Genomic DNA, 17668 nt, shown 5'->3' on the forward strand with positions numbered 1-17668 from the left:
GGTTAAGCATCTGCCTTCAGTTCAGGTAATGATCCCAGAGTCCTGGGATTGAGTCCCACAGCAGGCTCCCTGCTTGGTGGGGAGTTGCTTCTCCCTCTGCCTCTCCCCCCCACCTTGTGCTCTTTCTCTTTATCTCTCTCTCTCAAAAATAAATAAAATCTTAAAAAAAACAAACTATGCTCCTATACAACTTCACTTCCTTTATGTTATTATCACAAATATTATCTTTATACATTGTGTACCCATTAATATAGAATTATAATAATTTTTTATGAATTTGGCTTTTTTATAAACTTCAGTATTTAATTTTGGCTTATCCTACAGGCTTTAATTTTGGCTTATCTTACAGGAAACAAAAAGAGGAGTTACAAACCAAACCAAAAATAAAATAATAATAATATTATTAATTAATTAAATAATAATAAAAATAAAATAAAATAATACTGCCATTTGTGTTTATCTATGGATGTAGTTAACTTTACTAGAGTTCTTTATTTTTTCTTATGGCTTCGAGTTACTGAAGGAGTTCCTTTAGCAATTCTTGTAGGGCAGGTCTACTAGTGGTGAGCTTTTTCAACTTTTTGTTTATCTGAAAGTGTCTTAATTTCTTCTTTATTAAAAAAATAATAATAGTTTATTCATTACTGAAATTCACAGGAATGAAATCATAGAGTATATACTGTTTGTGTCTGGCTTCTTTTGCTTAAATAATTTTTTTTTAAGTAATCTCTATGCCCAACGTGGGGCTCAAAATCATGACCCCAAGTTCAAGAGACACATGCTAAGTGAAATAAGTCAAGCAGAGAAAGACAATTATCATATGGTTTCACTCATTTATGGAACATAAGAAATAGCAGGAAGATCAGTAGGAGAAGGAAGGGAAGAATGAAGGGGGGGTAAACAGAAGGGGGAATGAACCATGAGAGACTGTGGACTCTGGGAAACAAACTGAGGGCTTCAGAGGGGAGGGGGTGGGGGATTGGGATAGGCTGGTGATGGGTATTAAGGAGGGCACATATTGCATGGTGCACTGGGTGTTATATGCAAGTAATGAATCATGGAACACTGCATCAAGAATGGGGGATGTACTGTATGGTGACTAATATAACAAAATAAATATAATTAAAAAAAATAAAATAAAGAGTACTGTTAAAGTGACAAAAATTAAAAAAAAAAAACAAAAAAAAAAACCAAAAAAAAAAAACCCAAGAGACATATGCTCTACAGACTGAGCCAGCCAGGTGCCCCTCTCCTTAAATCTTGAAAGGTAATTTTACCAAATGTATAATTCTTTATTGGCAGATTCCCCCCCTCACCCTTTTAGCCTTTAAATAAGTCATCTCAATGCCTTCTAGATTCTGTGGCTTCTAACAAGAAATTAGCTATTAGTCTTTTTAAGGATCGCTTGGATATGACAAAATATTTCTCTCTTGCTGCTGTCAAGATTCTTTCCATGTCTTTGGCTTTCAACAATTTGATTATAACATGTCAGTGTGGATCTTATCCTATATGTGAAGTTTATCAACTTGGAGTTTGTTGAGTTTCTTGAATGTCAAGGTTCATATCTTTCCTCAAATTTGGGAAGTTGTTCCAGCCATTATTTCTTCAAATATTCTTTCTATTTCTTTCTCTCTCTCCTCTCCTTCTGGAACTCACATTATGCGTATGTTAGCATGCTTGATGGTGTCTCTGAAGCCGTATGTTGCTCTGTGTTACTATTTGTTTTCTATTTGTTCCATATGTTTCTTGCTCCTTTTTCTCCTGCCTTCTTTTGTTTTTAATTTAATTTATTTATTTGAGAGAGAGAGAGAGAGTGAGCAGGAGGAGGGGCAGAAAGAAAGAGAGAAGCAGACTACCCTGCTGAGCAGGGAGCCCAACAAGGCGCTTGGTCCCAGGACACTGGGATCATGAACCAAGCCAAAGGCAGACGCTGAACCGATGAGCCACCCAGGCAACCCCCGGCCTTCTTTTGAATTAATTGCATATTTAACATTTTTTTTATCTCCATTTTGCTATATTCTTTGTTTTATTTTTTAGTGGTTGTTTAGTGTTTCTATCATGCATTTTTAAGTTATGATAGTCTACCTTCAAGTTATATTGTACTACCTCCATCATTCACTTGTAAGGACTCTTGTAATTACATTGAGTCCACCCACATAATCCAGAATAATCACCCCATCTAAAAAGCCTTAACTTAATCACATCTGTAAAGTCCCTTCTGCAATGTAGGGTAACATATTCACAGGTTCTACGGATTAGGATATGGATATCTTTGGGATACTCAGCCTACCACCCCATTGTATGATGCATTAATGTATATCTTCTTCTTCATTCCCTCCCATTAAAACACTCATTAAGTAACTGCAGGCAAAGATTATCTTTAACAGAAAGTTTCCATGTGGACAAAAAGAAAAAAGTTTAGAAGAAAAGGCAGAGTAGTAGACAAGAATGATCCCTGAACTTGGATTCTTGTCGCAGATCTGTTTATCAATAGCTGTTTATTTTTTTTAAATAACCTACCTCTCCAAATCTCTGTTTTCTTGTAAGGAAAAATAACTAGGAACTCTCTTAGACCTTTCTGTTTCTATATTTGATAAATCTTAATGTGTCCTATAATTTGATTAAAGTGGATATGAAATGTGCTCATTGTAGAATAGATTCAAGGCTTATAGATTTTAAAGGAGGTTCAGTTTTTTAGATAAAAGAGACCTACGTTCTGCTCTTGCTACCAGAAAAGAACTGTACAAATCTAATTGCACATAAGGTAACATGACCTAAAGAGAGCTTTGGGGAAGGCCCAGGAGTCAGAGAGCAAAGATGAGAAAAAAGACAAAGGGTTGGCACAGTTTCAGTGCTCAGGAGGGAAACCTTCTAGCAGTGTTCCAAGAGAATCCAACCAAGGTGCGGGTAAAAGCCCCATCATCAAACACTTGCAAAGCCTTTCCCTGAGGTCATGCAGTGGAAAAACAGACAGAAAATGACTCAGAGCCTTAGCTGTGTGTGGGAGCCACTGAAATAAACTGTCAAAGAGGAAAGGTAGATTGCAACAGCTTCCACCAATGGTACTGTGGCAATATACAAATGAGGTATAGAGCAGAAGTAGAAGTTTTAGTTAAAAATATTGTCAGTGATCAAGGAAGTGCCTGCAGGTTACTAATCAGCATGTGGGACTGCTTGCCTGAAGCAAGGTGGCAGGGAAGATGGCTCTTCGGCTGGGACTTCGTCAACTATCTAGGTGCCAGAGTGAAAAACAGATTTCATTGTGGCAAGAGAGCAAGAGAAGTCTTTATTCTTGATCTGGCCCAACACCTGAGAATTTTCAGCATGTGAAAGAGCTGATAGTGGGTAACAGTTGCATGTTGAGTGAAGCAGGGAACATGCCAGCCACACTTCATGTTGAATTTAATGAAGAGGTCTTATTTTTCCAGAGTCCTATCAGAGACCGTGAGGGAACACAAACAGAGTAGAGCAAATCAATGGATCATTAGAGAGGGGACCAATTTGACTGGAATAATTTGAATAGAACTGCTGGGGACGAATGTCCTTGTGAAAGGAGAGAAAAATCTTTCATTCTCATGCTAAAGAGAGAGTGAGTTATAGAGAAAGATTTTTGGTATTTAATTCTACTATAAGATTACAGAAAATTCTCCTTAATAGCTTTTTGGTAAGTATGCCACATATTATGTCAAATTCCTGGAACATGTCACTAAAATAATTTTCTTTCAGGTGGTTCTAATCTTTAGTATGTGGGCATTAGATTAGCAGGTTGTATGGACTATTAATTCAATGAGGAATTTGAGGAAAAAAATTAGTAAAATCATTTGTAAGCCTGAATTGTTCGAGCAATTTGATCAAAATGGTATAATTGATATGTCTAAGCAGAAATATTTATAATGCCTTTTGATATGAGAAAGGGGGAAACAATGCCAGTGGCATAAAACAAATGCTGGACCTCCAAGCAAAGAATGGGCCTCTTTGTGGCTTGCTTATTGGCAGAATAAAAGACTTCTTTTGGTTGACCCTACTTCATGGTTGGTTGCTTCTAAATTCCATTCTCAGACCAAAATTGAGTAGAAAACATGATTAGAGGCTTCGCCAATTATGAGTATCATTGTGAGGCAGAACCTGTTTTCTTTTCTAGAGTTAGAAAATTCTGGTGGGATGCAGAGGAGCTAGGGGTATAAAGGAGAGGAGATAATAGAAGAATCTTTCTGGCTTTCTCATAGCATTAGCAGTAGTAGCAACATCAAGCTTCTGGCTTGGCAGTGGCAGTGGACTGGTTTGTGGTAGTAGTTGCAACAAGACTGAATGTACAGGGTAGTAGTGGCAGCAGTGTTAGGGGTGATGGTAGTTTCCCATAACTGAATTCCTGGAGGCAGTTGTGCAAGCCATAGTGTTTAGTGTTCTTTGGCATTATCTGTGACTGCTTCATGGGATGAGTTTGGTAATATAATTTTGGCTTTCATTTCTTGCTATGTGGCTCTAAGCTTGGTTTTCCAGACCTTCTATTTATTTTATAAGCTGTCTAATGTCCTTTTAATAGATAGTTTCACTTTAGTTCTGCTAGACTTTGGTTTGCTGCTTGCAACTCAGAACCTGATGGATACTTCTGGGGACCTTGTGAAAATATAGATGCCATGGCCTAGACAAAATCAATCAGAATATCTGGTATTGGGGCACAGGAATCTAATTTTTTAAAGATCCTGAATCAATCAATATTTTCTTTTTCTATAGAAAGTGACAGAGAACTGAATTCAAACCTGTTTAAATAAAAAAGGGAATTTATTTATTCAGATAATTTAGAAGTCTGTGGAGTACTGATGCTAGGACTTCTAGTACTATGTTGAACAACAGTGGCAAGAGTGGTCATTCTTGTCGTCTTCCTGATCTTAAGGGAAAAGCTCTCAGCTTTTCCCCATTGAGAATGATATTCGCTGTGAGCTCTTCATAGATAGTTTTATGAAATTGAGGCATGTTCCCTCTATACATATACTCTGAAGAGTTTTAATCAGGAAAGGATGCTGTATTTTGTCAGATGCTTTTTCTCCATCAATTGAGAGGATCATATGGTTCCTGAGTCTTTTCTTGTTGATATGATGTATTACACTGATCGATTTGCGAATGTTGAACCACGCTTGCATCCCAGGGATGAATCCCACTTGGTCATGATGGATAATCCTTTTAATGTACTGTTGGATTCTATTAGCCAGGATCTTGTTGAGGATTTTGGTGTCCATATTCATTAGGGAAATCGGTCTGTAATTCTCCTTTTTGATGGGGTCTTTGCCTGGTTTGGGGATCAAGATAATATTGGCCTCATAGAATGAGTTTGGTAGCTTTCCTTCTGTTTCTATTTTTTGAAATAGCTTTAGGAGAATAGGTATTATTTCTTATTTGAATGTATGGTAGAATTCCCCAGGAAAACCATCTGGGCCTGGAGTTTTGTTATTTGGAAGGTTGTTTATCACTGACTCAATCTCTTCATAATTAATTGGCCTGTTTAACAAATCAATTTCTTCCTGTTTCTGTCTTGGTAGTTTATAGGTTTCCAGGAAGGCCTCCATCTCTTCCAGATTGCTTAATTTATTGGCATTTAGCTGTTGGTAAAAGTTTCTAATAATCCTTCCAATTTCATTGGTGTTGGTTGTGACCTCTCCTTTTTCAGTCATAATTTTATTAATGTGGGTCCTTTCTCTATTCTTTTGGATAAGTCTTGCCAGCGGTTTGTCAATTTTATTGATTCTGTCAAAGAACCAGCTTCTAGTTCTGTTGATCTGCTCTACTGTACTTTTGGTTTCTAATTCATTGATTTCTGCTCTAATCTTGGTCAACTACTTCCTCGTGCGTGGATTAGGCCTGTCCCTCTGTTGCTGTTCCAGCTTCTTTTTTTTTTTTTTTTTTTATTAAGATTTTTTATTTATTTATCTGACAGAGGTAGAGACAGCCAGTGAGAGAGGGAACACAAGCAGGGGAGTGGGAGAGGAAGAAGCAGGCTCACAGCGGAGGAGCCCGATGTGGGGCTCGATCCCACAACGCCGAGATCAAGCCCTGAGCCGAAGGCAGACGCTTAACCGCTGTGCCACCCAGGCGCCCCTCTGTTCCAGCTTCTTGAGGTGAGAATATAAAAACTGCGTTTTAGATTTTTCTATTCTTTTGAGTGAGGCTTGGATGGCTATGTATTTCCCCCTTAGGACTGCCTTTGCAGTATCCCATAGGTTTTGGACCATTGTATTTTCATTCTCGTTGGTCTCCATAAATTGTTTCAATTGATTTTTGATTTCCTGGTTTATCGAGTCATTCCTGAGCAGGATGGTTCTTAGTCTCCAAGTGTTTGAGTTCCTTCCAAGTTTTTCCTTGTGGTTGAGTTCCAATTTCAGAGCATTGTGGTCTGAGAATATGCAGGGGATAATTTCAGTCTTTTGGTATCGGTTGAGACCTGTTTTGTGTCCCAGAACATGGTCTATTCTTGAGACTGTTCCATGGGCATTTGAATAGAATGAGTATTCTTTGGTTCTGGGGTGTAGTGTTCTATATATATCTATGAGGTCCAACTTGTTGAGTATGGCATTCAAAGCCCTTGATTCTTTGTCATTTTTTGCATGGGTGTTCTGTCTATTTCTGATAGTGGAGTGTTGAGGTCCCCTACTATTAATGTATTTTTATCTATTTATCTCTTTATTCTGGTTAAGAGTTGGCTTGTGTATCTTGCTCCTCCCCTGTTGGGGGTATATATATTTATAATTGTCATATCTACTTGTTGGATACATCCTTTAAGAATAATATAGTGCCCTTCTGTGTCTCTAACTATAGTTTTTAGTTTAAAATCCAATCTGTCTGATATGAGAATTGCTACCCCACCTTTCTTTTGAGGTCCATTGGCATGAAAGATGGTATTCCATCCCTTTACTTTCAGTCTGAATGTATCTTTAGGTTCAAAATGAGTCTCTTGTAGACAGCGAATGGATGGGTCATGTCCTTTTACCAATCTGCAACCCTGTGGCATTATGGGAGAATTTGGCCATTTACATTGAGACTGATTATTGAGAGATATGATTTTAATGATGCCATGTTGCCAGTAAAGTCTTTGTTTGTATCAGTTGTGACTTTCTGTTCTGTATCACTCTTGGGGCCGTTTTACCTTTATAGAACCCCCCTTAATATCTCCTGTAGGGCTGGTTTCATGGTTACGAAATTGGTCAATGACTGGTGATTCTGGAGGGTCTTTATTTCTCCATCCATTCTGAATGACAGCCTTGCTGGATGAAGGATCCTTGGCTGCATGTTTTTCTCTGAAAGAGCTTAAAAAATGCCCCCCCAACCCTTTCTCTCATCCCAGGTCTGTGTAGACAGGTCTGACATAATTCTGGTACCTTTGCCTTGGTACGTGAGAAATTTCTTTGCCCTGGCCGCTTTCAATACTGTATCCTTGGATCTAATATTTGCGAATTGCACTATGATGTGACGTGGCGTAGGTTTGTCGTGGTTGAACTTGGGAGGGGTCCTCTCTGCCTCTTGGACACGAATGTTTGTTTCCCTTGCTAGATTAGGGAAGTTTTCAGCTACGATTTGTTCAAATATCTCTTCTAGACCTCTGTTTTTCTCCACCTCCTCGGGGATGCCGATAATTCTGACATTGGAACGTTTCATTGAGTCAGTAATCTCCCGTAACCTACATTCCTGAGTGTGGATTTTTTTGAATCCAGATTCTATTTTAGCTTTTTCTTCTACTAACCCATCCTCTAATTCGCTGATACATTCTTCTGCCTCATTCACCCTGGCTGTCAGAACCTCTAGTTTTGACTGCATTTGGCTCATAGAATTTTTAATTTCTGCCAAATTTGCTCTCATTTCCGCCCTTAGAGATTCTATATTCTCATTAACATTTTCGTTAATACTTTTTTCAAGTCTACACATCATCTTGACCATTGTTACTCTGAATTCCATTTCTGACAATTTGGTTATATCCATATCTATTAGTTCTGTGGCAGAGGCCACAGACTCATTGTCTTTTCTTTGCTGGGGGGGACTTCTCCTTCTCGTCATTCTGATGAGGAGAGGTTGCAGGGTTGTCCAGAGCCCAAATTATTGACCGGGACCCGGGCTGTGCGCCTTTGTTTTATAGGGATCTTAGGGATGTGGGCTTCTTGATTTTTCAGCCTGCCTTCTGGGGGAGGGGCCTGCCACGCGGATACTCAGGCAACCCTATTTGGGTAGAGTCTCTGTGTCCCCTGCGAGGGGGGATGGGGATGGGCACACTGTGAGCTGGTATTTCCAGTCTTTTGTTCTCTGGTGGCTTTCCCTGACAGTTTGCTGTGTCTCTTCTGAGAGTCAGAGCAGTAGTAGCCGAATCTCAGCCTCTGTCTCAGAACAGAGGGATCGCGGACAGTTCTCCACTGATGTTCTGGCCACTTTAACTCTGTTACTGTTGGTGCTGCTCAACCCTGCAGCGTCCCGGAATGTGCGCCCCACACCATGCATCCCAGCCCTCACTTCCAGGGCTGGTGCATCTCTGTCCTTTGTGTTTCTAATACCGCCAGCCGCCCCTGCGCGCTCCGAAGCTCCAGCCCTCAGTCTGGTCGCACGCGCGTTCCCTGGCTCATGGTCTCAGTCTGCTCTCTCGGGGGTGCCGGTCCACGAGTCTGCCCGCTCCCCCGTGCAGGTGGCTACCGCTTCCCGGTGCCCGAATGCGGGGGCTCCCTCCCCCTTCCGTTTATCTTCCGATATCTGTGCGTGGTTTCACGGCTCCCCACTTCATACCTCAATACTCAGTGCTGGAGATGTTCATTTGTAGAGATCCAGATGTATCTTCCTGTGTCTCAGGCTGATTCCATGGATGTTCAGGCTGGTCAGGTACCTATCCAGCTCGACTCAGGGGACCGGCTGAAAAAGGGGTCCCCTACTCCTCCGCCATCTTAACTCCTCCCTCCTTTTTTTAAAAATAATTTTTATTTTGTTATATTAGTCACCATACAGTACATCCCCAGTTTTTGATGCGCTGATACTAATTTCTAATAATTATTTCTATTTCCTTGGTGTTAGTCATGGTATGTCCCATTTCACTCATAATTTTATTAATTTGGGTCCTTTCTCTTTTCTTTTGGATAACTCTGGCCAGTGGTTTATTGATCTTATTAATTCTTTCAAAGAACCAGCTTCTAGTTTCATTGATCTGCTCTACTGTATTTCTGGTTTTTAATTCATTGATCTCTGCTCTAATCTTTATTATTTCTCTTCTCCTGCTTGGTTTAGGCTTTATTTGTTGCTCTTTCTCCAGTTCCTTAAGGTGTAAGTTTAGCTTGTGTACTTGGGATTTTTCTATTTTTTTGAGTGAGGCTTGGATGGCTATGTATTTCTCCCTTAGGAACACAAATAGAAATAAAAGGTATTCAAATTGGCAAAGAAGAAGTCAAACTCTCTCTCTTCACAGATGACATGATACTTTATGTGGAAAATCCAAATGACTCCACCCCCAAATTACTAGAACTCATACAGCAATTCAGTAAAGTGGCAGGATACAAAATCAATGCACATAAATCAGTTACTTTTCTATACACTAACAGTGTAACTATAGAAAGAAAAATTAGGGAATTGATTCCATTTACAATAGCACCAAAAACCATAAAATACCTTGGAATAAACCTAACCAAAGAGGTAAAGAATCTATACTCTAGAAACTACAGAACACTTATGAAAGACATTGAAGAAGACACAAAAAGATGGAAAAACATTCCATGCTCATGGATTGGAAGAATAAACATTGTTAAAATGTCTATGCTGCCCAGAGCAATCTATACTTTCAACACCATCCCTGTCAAAATACCAATGGCATTTTTCAAAGAGCTGGAACAAACAATCCTAAAATTTGTATGGAACCAGAAAGCATCCCGACTTGCCAAGGAAATGTTGAAAATGAAAAGCAAAGCTGGGGGCGTCACATCGCCTGATTTCAAGCTATATTACAAAGCTGTGATCACCAAGGCAGCACAGTACTGACACAAAAACAGACACATAGATCAATGGAACAGAATAGAGAGCCCAGATATGAACCCTCAACTCTATGGTCAACTAATCTTTGACAAAGCAGGAAAAAATATCCAATGGAAAAAAGATAGTCTCTTCAATAAATGGTGCTGGGAAAATTGGACAGCTATATATAGAAGAATGAAACTCAACCATTCTCTTACACCATATGCAAAGATAAACTCTTAATGGATGAAAGACCTAATGTAAGACAGGAATCCATCAAAATCCTAGAGGAGAACATAGGCAATGACCTCTTCGATTACGGCCATAGCAACTTCTTTCAAGACATGTTCCCAAAGGCAAGGGAAACAAAAGCAAAAATGAACTTTTGGGACTTCATCAAGAAAAAAAGCTTCTTCACAGCAAAGGAAACAGTCAACAAAACAAAGAGGCAACCCATGGAATGGGAGAAGATATTTTCAAATGGCATTACAGATAAAAGGCTGGTATCCAAGATCTATAAAGAACTTCTTAAACTCAAAACCCAAAAAACAAATTATCAAGTCAAAAAAAGGGCAGAAGACATGAACAGACGCTTCTCCAAAGAAGACATATGTATGGCTAACAGACACATGAAAAAATGTTCAACATCATTAGCCATTAGGGAAATTCAAATCAATACCACGTTGAGATACCACCTTATACCAGGTAGAATGGCAAAAATTAATAAGGCAGGAAACAGCAAATGTTGGTGAGGATGTGGAGAAAAGGGAATCCTCTTACACAGTTGGTGGGAATGCAAGTTGGTACAGCCACTTTGGAAAACAGTATGGAGGTTCCTCAAAAAGTTAAAAATAGAGCTACCCTATGACCCAGCAATCGCACTACTGGGTATTTACCCCAAAGATACAGATGTAGTGAAAAGAATGGGCACATACACCCCAATGTTCATAGCAGCAATGTCCACAATAGCCAAACTGTGGAAGGAGCCAAGATGCCCTTCAGCAGTCAAGTGGATAAAGAAGATGTGGTCCATATATACAATGGAATATTACTCAGCCATCAGAAAGGATGAATACCCACCATTTGCATCGACATGGATGGAACTGGAGGGGATCATGCTAAGTGAAATAAATCAAGCAGAGAAAGACAATTATCATATGGTTTTATTTATATGTGGAACATAAGGAATAGCATGGAGAACATCAAGGGAAGGAAGGGAAAAATGAAGGGGAGGAATCAGAGGGGGAGATGAACCATGAGAGACTATGGACTTCGGGAAACAAACGGAGGCTTTCAGAGGGGAAGGGGTGGGGGATTGGGATAGGCCGGTGATGGGTATTAAGGAGGGCACGTATTGCAATAAGCACTGGGTGTTATATACAAACAATGAATCATGGAACACTACATCAAAAACTAATGAAATACTGTATGGTGACTAACGTAACATAATAAAAAATAAAACAAACAAAACATAAGTCTATGGAGTAAACATTCAGGCAATACTGAATTCAGAGCTAAAGCAGTGCCTTCAGGGTTTGATTTCTCTATTTCCTGGTTCTGTTTTCTGTGGTGTTTTCTTCAGTAAAACATCCCATGTAGTCGCAAGGTGGTGGTAGAGACTGCAGGCTTTACATCCTCTCAGTTTGTGTTCTAGTACACAGAACACTTGTCTTTGTCCTGGAAGCCATGGTTCTGATGGAGATCCGTGTCTGAAACCATCACTGTGGCTAAGGGAATGTGAAGCTCCACTTAATTGGCTGAGTTTCCTGCCACCTCTGGAGCTAAGATTGTCTCAGGAGCACATTTTCTCTTTTCCCTTGGCTGATAGTATCAACTTTTTTTTAGCCATTAGACATCCTCATGCTTGCAGTTGAGTTGTATGCTCATTCAGTCATTTATTCACAAACAGATCAAACTTACAAGGTGTTGTATTAGACAAAGGGGATTTAAAGTTGAATATAGTGTGGTTCTTCTTTTAAAAGAGTATAGAATCTACTGAGGGAGACACATAAGTTAAACAGTATTTAAATCCATTTGATTTATTGAATATCTACTGAATGATTGTCATTATTCTAGTGCTAGGGATATAGCAGTAAAGTAGAATAATATAGATATAATATATCTAATTGTTTTTCTACTATATATTATTAAACTATTAATAATATATTATTTATATATGTCAATTTGATAATATATATCAATATAAATATAGTAATTTAGTAATACAGCAGTAATGTAGAATAAAATAAAGTACTTGTCCTGTTAGATCTTACATTATAGTGGAATAAGACAGAAGGTAAAACAAGAAACACAATATAGGAGATAGTGATAAGGACAATTAATAGTCAGATAAGGCCTTTTTGAGAGGATGGAGGATATGTGAAGAAATGAGGGAGTGAACATGTGTATATCCCCAGGAAGAACATAGGTGTAAAGGGCCTGAGGCAGGGCCATGCTTGGCCAGTGTAGTTGGAGTAGAATACTGGGGAGAGTTGTTGGAGATGAGTTTAGGGAGGGCTAAATTCCTGAGTAGAGACATTATACGCTTTTTTTCAATCACTCAGGCTGTTGTATGAAGGGAGATGAGATGGAAGCTGGGACACCAGTGCGGGGGCTGTTACATAATCCAAGTGAGACAGAATGAGCTGACCAGAATGATGAGTAGGAAGTGGTTGGATTGTGGATATACTCTGAAGGCAGATCTTACAAGATTAGCTAGTGGATTCAATGTGAGGTGTGAGAGAAAGAGGAGTCAAGGATGACTCCAAGGTTTTTGCCTTGAGCAACTGGAAGAATGAAATTGCTATTTACTGAAGAAGGAACATTGCTGAAGGAGTTTGGTAGGATGCCTATTAGACATTCAAGTGCATGTGTTGTTAGTTGGGTATTCTAGTCTAGAGTTCAGTGTAGATGTTTGGGTTGGGATTCATATTTGGGCGCTGCTATCCTTACAGGTGTTATTTAAAATATGAAATCGATAACATCACCTAGAAAGTGAGTCAATGGAACATAGAAAAGAGCACTCCAGGTTTTAGAGATCAGGCTGATGAGAAGCAGCAAAGGGGATGAAAGTAGGGAGTGAGGTAGGCGGAGAACAAAGTTCTGACTAGAAGGCAAGAGAAGAAAGTCTTCCATGAGAGAAGGAATGATCAATTTAAAAAAATATATTTTATTTATTTATTTGTCAGAGAGAGAGCAAGCAAGGCAGTGGGAGCAGCATGCAGAGGGATAAGCAGGCTCCCTGCTGAGCAAGGAGACCTATGTGGTACTCGATCCCAGGATGCTAGGATCATGACCTGAGCCAAAGACAGATGCTTAACCAACTGAGCCACTCAGGCATCCCAGGAATGATTGATTTTATCAAATGCTGCAACTGTGCTAGGTTAGTAAGATGAGGACTAAGGGTTGACCATTATTCATGGCTGTGAAATTCATGGCTATTGAAAACATTTGTGACTTTGTTAAGAGTTATTTTGCTAGAATAGTCAAGATGAAAAAACCAATTTAAATGTGTTCCAGAGATAAGGGAGGAGAGGAAGTGGTGAAAGTGGGTATTGACAACTTTTTTTTATGGTGATTTGCTATTGAGGAAAGCAGAGACTTGGGGAAGTAGTTGGAAGGGGTGTGGGATCAAGTGAGGGCAGTATGATAAATGAGTATAAGTGTAATGTAGTTAGGGTGTTTTGGAAGTACATAGGACGTTTGCTGCAGGGGGTTTTAGGCTAGAATTTGCAAGGAAGGTCCAGGACTTAGTACTGACAGAAGATGAAGAGAAGATTTTTCAAATGAGGGATATGTTTGAAGGTACATAAGTGTGACACAACATGAGGTTTGGCAAATTACTTGTAATTGGGAATGACTGAAGGAAAAGTTCATGAGGCAAATTAGTAGGATATTAGGCTAAAGGATAGTCAGCAAGACATCTTGAAGTGAATTTACTTTTTGAGTGAAAGCGAACTTGTGAAATATTTTAAGTAGGGAAGTAAGGTGATAAGATTTGCATTTTCCAAAGAGAAGCCTGGAAGTAGTGCAGAAGATGGATCGAAGTGGGGATAGATATAGACAGGAGATTGTTGCAGGAACCCAGGTGAAGAGTGATAAAGGCCTGGATTCAGGCAGATGGCAGTGAAATTAGAAGGGACAGTTATGCAAGAGGTACAGAAGTTAGGATCCGCAAGAGTCTCTGACTATTTGGAGGTCAAGGAGTGGAGTGTGCAAAGAAGAAATACAGCAGGGCTTTCAGGACAGTGGGTCATTAGCAGAGCTAACGACTAGGGGATTAGTTTTTAAAATACTATTTTAGTTTTGATATGTTCAGCTTAAGAGAGATGTGGGAGATTTTAAGTTGACAAGTGTAGTAGACATTATGAATTTGGAATTCTAAAAAGAGACTTGGGCTGGAGATACAGATTTAGGAACCATGAGACATAAATGTTGGCTAAGTCATGGATTTGGATGAAGTCACTCAGAGAGGGTGCAGAGCAAAAGTTTTTTGTTTTTTTTTTAAGATTTTATTTATTTATTGGACAGAGAGAGAGACACAGCGAAAGAGGGAGCACCAGCAGGGGGAGTGGGAGAGGAAGCAGGCTTCCTGCTGAGCAGGGAGCCTGATGCTGCTGGATCCCAGGACCCTGGGATCATGACCTGAGCCGAAGGCAGACGCTTAACGACTGAGCCACCCAGGCACCCCAGAGCAAAAGTTCTTAATCTGAAGTTTGCTTAATATAGCTGGAGGAAAACATCCAACTGTGCTGATTGGTCTCACTTTAAAGCTATGACCACATGTTTTAAGTGATCTTTCCATGGCAATGCAGCAATCTTATTCTCAAACCTCTAACAACCCTTCTTTTCTCTTCACACTCAGCTGATGATTTTGTATCTAATTGACTGAGAAAACTGGAACAATCATAGGAGAACTACTTCACCTTCTTACCACCAAATCTACTGGTTACTGTGCATCTGTACACACATGACTTTTATTCCTGTTGCAACATGAAAACTGTTCCAGCTTCTAACTCTTGTGTACTGGGTCTTGGCCCCTCTTCTACTCAAAGACTTTGCTTTTGCTATCATCCCCTTTCTCTTTTGCATCATCTAATTTCTCCTCTTTACTCATCATTCCATCCTGATGTTGTAATATGTCCCCATTGGGAAAAGGTCTCTTGTGACCTCACATTCCTATTCCCCACCATTTCTCTGTTCTCCTTTATAGGAATTCTCTTGAAAGAGATGTCTATAATCACACTCTCACCTCCCATTATTTCTGGAACACATTCCAGTCAGGCTCTTGTTCTCTGATTCCACTAAAGCCAATCTTATGGTTGGTAAAGATCTCTTTCTTGCCAAGTTCAATAAACAATTCTTAATCTTTATCTTACTCAACCTCTCAGCAGCATGTGACACAATTGATTATTCCCTCTCACTTGAAACACTTTTTTGTTGTTGTTGGCTTCCAGAAGCTATTATTTTCTTAGTTTTCTTTTTATCTTACCAGCTGCTTCCTTCTCAGTCTCCTTCCCTGGGTCTTTCTATTCTTACTGAAATTGAAAGGATGAAATACCCCAGAACTGAGTCCTCAGCTTTCTCTTTTCTATTTGCTCTTCTCTTGAGGTGATCTCATCCAGAGTCATGGCTTTAAATAACATCTGGTCAAATATCTGTCTCAGAGAGGTCTTTCTTCTGTATGACTCTCCTACCCTGCTTTGTTTTTCTTCATAGCAATTATCACTATTTGAAATCACATATATGTTTAAACATATTTACTTATTGTCTGTCTTCCCCATGAGAACAGGGTTCTTGTCTGTTTTGTTCTCTCTTATATCCTCAACAACTAGAACAGTGCCTGGCACATAATAGGCTCTGAAAAAATATTTAATAAATGTGTATTCTGAAAAGGCTTCCATAGCTTTTTTCTTATTCTTAACACCCTAAAGGGAAGAATATTAGTCTCTACAGTGAAAAGGTTTAGGAGCCAGGGAAAAACAGCTGGGGAATATAACTATTTAAGAGGCAAGGAAGAAATAGGCTTCTGAAAAGGAGACTAAGAATTAATAGAGAGAAAGAATTGGGGAAGGCTATGAGCCAACATAAGCAAAAGTTTAAGTTAAAGAGTTAAGGTAAAGACAGAAGAGAATCTAGGTTGGATAAGGAAAGGACAAGTGTAGTTTCATGTGGTAAATGAGAAACTTCTGTTATTTTGGAGCTGTGGAAAGAGGAACAAAGAGAAGTATGAAAGCCCAATCTAGTAGATGGAACTTTGCTTGGAGGGAGAGGTGGTGCTGGAGGTAAGAGATGGTGCTTGGGGGAGAAGTGGGATACTGCTGTAACAAACACCTAAACATGTGGAGGTGGCTTTGGGAGGGGTAATTAACAGAGACTGGAAGAGTTTTGAGGTGCATGTGAGAAATATGCATGTTAAGGAAAATGCTGGCGAGAGCTCAGAAAGAAAGGAGTAAAGCTAGAGAGAAAGCTCCCATCTTCTTGAGAATCCATAACTAATCATGAGTGTAATGTTGGTAGAAATAAGGACATTAAGGGTCATTCTGGTGAAGTGTCAGATGGAAATGAGGACATGTTATCAGAAATGAGAGGAAAGGCAATCCTTGCTATAAAGTGTCAAAGAACTTGGCTGAATTGTGTTCATGTTCCAGTGTTGCGTGAAGGTAGAGCTTCAAGCAATGAAACTGGGTATTTAGCTGAGGAGATTTCTAAGCAAAGTATTGAAAGAGTGGCTTGGTTCTTCCTAACTGCTTATAGTAAAATATAAGAGAAAGGTGAATTGAAGAACAAATTGTTAAACAATTCTAGAACCAGAACTTGAAGGTTTGAAAAATCTCAGCATATCCATTTGGCAAAACATGAAAAATAAATTTATGTTGTTTAAGCCTATAGTATTTTGTTACAGCATTCCAAGCACACTAAGACAGATATTGTTAGCCAGTAGCACATGGAGAGGTGCAACATGCATTATGGTAGCTGGCTGCTTTTTCCCCTCCAGATTCAGTTCAGGTTTTGCTCTGAATCAAAATGGTCTGCAAACGGTGTCTTTAAAAGATTGAGTCTCTCACTTGGCCCTTGCTAGGCAGTTAATTGTTAAGATGGTTATTTTCTTATTTCTGGAGGGAAGGAGCATCTTCTGGGACAAAGGGGATTACAGCTTGAGTGAAAGGCTACTAGCCAGGAAGTAGCCTGGCTACTCTCTCTGCCTGACCCAGAAAGGAGAGTGTGGTATATCTTGCATTCCTGCCTCAAAGGGAGGTTTTTAAGCATAGAAATGGGGAAATGGGCAAGTAATTCAAAGGCCTTAGGGTAAGGTAGAGGTGCCAAGGCTACCCAGAGGTGGGAGTTTATAGGAGGCGGAAAGACATCCTGAGGACAAGTTTATACAAGAATGCTCAAAGAGGGACATAAAAGGAGGTGAGGCAAGAAGCCTCACGATTAACCTGGCATCTTGCAAATCTTTTTGAGAAAATCCCCAACTAAGGACTGTCAAAAAGCCTTCCTGTGCTGTCCTCAGATGCTTGCACTTGCCCCAAACCTGCTTCCTTGCTGGATGTGCAACACAAACCAGTCTTTAGATACCCAGCCTTGGCAGCATTTGAAGTAAATAATTTCTTGCTTAGCACTTCCGCTGGGTAGGAGGGAGAACACTCATGAGCTTGTGTTGGCATGGCTAATGCAAAGGTGTGGCCCTTCCAGGTAA

Source organism: Ursus arctos, unplaced genomic scaffold (assembly GCF_023065955.2).
Source record: "Ursus arctos isolate Adak ecotype North America unplaced genomic scaffold, UrsArc2.0 scaffold_17, whole genome shotgun sequence".
NCBI lineage: Eukaryota > Metazoa > Chordata > Mammalia > Carnivora > Ursidae > Ursus > Ursus arctos.